Below are 4,822 nucleotides of genomic sequence, written 5' to 3'. Positions count from 1 at the left end.
AGATTGCATAGGATATCCACACTAGCAAGTATGTGGTGAATCCTTGACAACAAAGCATCGACTCCTATATGTGTCGTAACTGTACCCAATCCCGACACCTGATGACCCCAATAGAGTCGGTAAACGAGTCAAAGTACAGTACTAGCATATAGAGTCTCAATGATATTTCAAGTAGTAAGGACTAATGGTGTACAACCAAAACCGCGGACTTTATCCACTCGATAAGTGATAACCACTTAGAAAGTCCGGATAGGGTAGTTCGATCATTCATCGTATGAATATCCATTTGCATGCTTTGAACATCTCTATGTTCCATACCAATGAAACGTGGTACTCGGCATCGCAAATGCTAGTCTCAATTTCGAGCGATCCTTATCCTTATTAACGGACGGCTCAATCGACTAGGAACTGTTTAGAATATACAGTGACTATAAGATGTGTTTCATGATAGCCATCCCCATGTGCCACCACATCTTACATACACTATAGTATATTCAAGGTCTTCATCTAAACATCTTATAGTATGTCACAACATAATAATATGATAAAAGATAAAGTAAATGCCATTATAAAAGTGTAAATTATATTAAACAAAAGATTGTTTATACATAGAGTCATAAAAGCCCTTAGCCACAAGTTGGCTCACCGGGCACCCACTCTTTCAATCTCCCACTTGCCCTAAAGCCAACTAGTCATACTACACAGTCCCATTGCTTCGCGATGTTTGTCAAATAATGGTCCTGGCAAGGGCTTAGTAAGTGGATCAGCGATATTGTCTGCAGAGGCCACTCTCTCGACAGTGATGTCTCCTCTTTCCACGATCTCCCGGATGATGTGGTATTTCCTCAGTACGTGTTTGGATCTTTGATGAGACCTTGGTTCCTTTGCCTGAGCAACGGCACCCGTGTTGTCGCAGTACACCGGGACTGGACCAACAGCTTCAGGAATAACGCCCAACTCTTGGACAAAATTCCTCATCCAAACGGCCTCTTTAGCAGTAGCTGATGCCACAATGTATTCTGCCTCAGTGGTGGAATCCGCTGTGGTGTCCTGCTTGGAACTCTTCCAAGAGACAGTACCGCCATTGAGCATGAACACAAATCTAGAGGTTGACTTCGTGTCATCCACGTCACTTTGGAAGCTAGAGTCGGTATAGCCTTCCAATTTCAGTTCTCTTCCTCCATATACCATGAACATATTCTTAGTCCTTCGTAAGTACTTAAGAATGTCCTTGGCTTGATATCTGCTCGTGACACTCAGAGCAAATGCTACATCCGGTCTGGTAGATATCATCCCATACATGATACTACCTATGGCTGACGCATATGGTACATGTATCATTTTCTCTATCTCTTCATCAGTCTTGGGACACATAAACTTGGATAGAGAAACTCCATGACACATAGGTAGATGTCCTCTCTTGGACCCATCCATTGAAAACCTTTTCAATATTGTGTCGATGTAGGTTGCTTGAGTGAGTCCTATAATTTTCTTAGATCTATCTATATAGATCTGTATCCCTAGAATATAGGATGCCTCACCCAAATCTTTCATCGAGAATCTACCTGATAACCATATCTTTGTTGACTGCAACATCCCTACATCATTCCCAATGAGTAAGATGTCATCAACATAAAGTACTAAGAATGTCACAGCATCCTTAACTACTTTCTTGTACACACACGGTTTCTCCGGGTTCTTGATGAAACCAAAATCCTTTATTGTTTCATCAAATTTCTGGTTCCAACTTCTTGATGCTTGTTTGAGACCATAGATTGATCTCTGAAGCTTGCATACCTTATGCTCGCTTCCCATGGATGTGTATCCCTCAGGCTGCATCATATAGATCTCTTCCTTAATGTTTCCATTAAGAAATGCAGTCTTCACATCCATTTGCCATATCTCATAGTCATACCAATCAGCTATGGCAATAAGGATTCTTATGGACTTGAACATTGCAACTGGTGAAAAGGTTTCATCATAGTCAACTCCTTGTCTTTGAGTATAACCTTTCACCACCAATCGTGCCTTGTAGGTCAATACCTTACCATCAGGCCCAAGCTTTCTCTTGTAGATCCATTTACACCCTATTGGAACAATTCCATCGGGAGGATCTACTAAAGACCAAACTTGGTTTGTATGCATCGAATCTATTTCCGACTGCATAGTTTCAAGCCATAAATTTGAATCCGCATCAGAAATTGCTTCCTTGAAGTTTCTTGGATCACATCCAACGTCGGGTTCATCTTGATCCCCTTCAAGAAGAAGATCATATCGAATAGGAGGTCTAGAAGTCCTTTCGGATCTTCTAGGTATAGGCGTGTCCTCTGAAGATTCTTGAGGTATGGGATCATTATTTTGTATTTCGGGTTCTTCTCGAATTTCTTCAAGTTCCATCAACTCGCCTTTCTTATCCAATAAGAACTCCTTCTCCAAGAAGGTGGCATTCCTTGAAACAAACACTTTTGTTTCAGTAGGATGATAGAAATAATATCCGATTGAATTCTTCGGATACCCTACAAAATAACATAAGGTGGATCGACTATCCAACTTATCTCGCACTGTCTGCTTCACGTAAGCTGGACATCCCCAAATCCTCAAGTACGAATACTTAGGAGTTTTGCCATTTCATAACTCGTATGGTGTTTTATCCACTGCTTTGGTGTGGACGTTGTTCAACAACAATACCGCCGTTTCAAGAGCATAGCCCCAAAACGAAGGTGGGAGCTCAGTGAAGCTATTCATGGATCAAACCATGTCCAACAAAGTTCGATTGCGACGCTCCGAAACACCATTAACCTGAGGTGTCATAGGAGGAGTCCAATGAGAAAGAATCCCATTCTCTTTCAGATAGTCCAAAAACTCAGTACTTAAGTATTCTCCACCACGATCCGATCGAAGTGCCTTAATACTTTTGCCTAGTTTGTTTTCTACTTCAGCCTTGAATTCTTTGGACTTTTCAAATGCTTCAGACTTATATTTCATTAAATATAAATACCCATATCTTGAATAATCATCAGTAAAGGTAATGAAGTAGGTGTGGCCAAATTGAGTACCAATTCTAAATAGACCACAAACATCTGTATGGATCAAATCCAACAGATGTTGACTACGCTCAGGTTTTCCCTTGAATGGAGATTTAGTCGTTTTTTCTTTCAGGCAGGATTCACAAGTACGTAGAGAGTTAATATCAGACATATCAAACATGCCCTCTCCCACTAGCTTGTTCATCCTCCTTGAGGAAATATGACCTAGCCTAGCATGCCAAAGGTTTGCCGGGTTTTGACTATCGATTTTCCTTTTGTTCGTTGTTACCGGTTTATCAACATAATTTATTGGAACGTCTTTTAATTTTAAGTTATATAGATCGTTTTGAAGTTGTCCATTTCCAATCAAATTCATTCTTGTAAATATTGCAAATCCCATTCACAAAATTGCAAGAAAAACCATCTCTATCAAGCATAGAAACAGAAATAATGTTTTTAATCAAATCTGGAACAAATAAAACATCTCTCAAAAGTAACTTAAAATCGTTCTGCAAAATTAAATAAACGTCTCCCACAGCTTTGGCTTCAACTCTAGAACCATTTTCGAGCCTCAGCTGAGTCTCACCCATTCTAAGCTTGCGACTTCTTGTCATCACCTGCAAATCATTGCAAATATGAGATCCACATCCGGTATCCAATACCCAAGAAGTAGTATTAAGTGAAACATTTATTTCAATATAAAACATACCCTTCACAGTTCGCAACTGCTCTAGATATTCCTTGCAGTTACGTTTCCAATGACCGGGTTTCTTGCAGTGATGGCAAACATCCTTGGACTTTTCCATGTTTGAAGCCTTTGTCTTGTTCTTCTTCTCGGGTCCGGTTTTCTTGGATGGGGCAGAACGTTTCTTACCCTTTGTACTTGGCCCCTTCTTAGCAGAAGAAGAGGAGCCCACCAAGAGAACCGATTTATCCTTCTTTAAAGTGGCTTCATAAGTTACAAGCATATTGACCATCTCTTCAAGGGAGGCCTCTATCTTGTTCATATTGAAATTCACCACAAAACCGTCAAACGATGAAGGAAGAGAGAAAAGTAATAAGTCCACATTGAGTTCATGCTCCAATACCAAATCAAGCGTTACCAACTTCTGAATGAGCCAAATCACGCGTACCCCATGATCACGGACCAAAGTCCCTTCACGCATGCGACACGTCATTAACTCTTTTACAGTAGCGAACCTTTCAGCTCTCGATTGAGCCCCAAAAAGTTTCTTGAGTTGTACGTGAATGTCAGCAGCTTTCACAGTATCCTCAAATCGCCTCTGGAGTTCATCAGACATCAAAGCTTGCATATAGCATTTGGCCTTGATATCATGATCCCACCATTTATCAAGTTTGGCCAACTCTTCTGGACTTATATCAGCTGGTGCTTTCTTCGGAGGAGATTTTTCTAACACGTAGAGCATCTTCTCCGAGGTCAAGACAATCTTCAACTTACGAAACCATTCCGTATAGTTTACGCCAGTCAATTTATTTTGTTCGAGAATAGAGAATAGTGGATTGCGCGAATTCATATTAATGAAATACTGAAAAGAAACAGACAATAATCAGTGATTGTTTAATTAATTTACTAAGACATAAAATAGGAGAAATTTATTTTATGAATCTCACTCCCACTATTTTAACGATTTCACTACCCTCTAGTGAAAACGGGAAACTGTTTTCCTTAGTGGGAACATAGAGTTCAATTGACAAACTATGGTCCCGAATAATATCAGCCAATCATAATTTTCAAAAGGTAGAGCCCAATTGCTTCCAAAGCAACCTCCACGTTT

The sequence above is a fragment of the Henckelia pumila genome, chromosome 2, assembly GCF_033568475.1.
Source record: "Henckelia pumila isolate YLH828 chromosome 2, ASM3356847v2, whole genome shotgun sequence".
NCBI lineage: Eukaryota > Viridiplantae > Streptophyta > Magnoliopsida > Lamiales > Gesneriaceae > Henckelia > Henckelia pumila.
This window is presented reverse-complemented; position numbering follows the sequence as displayed.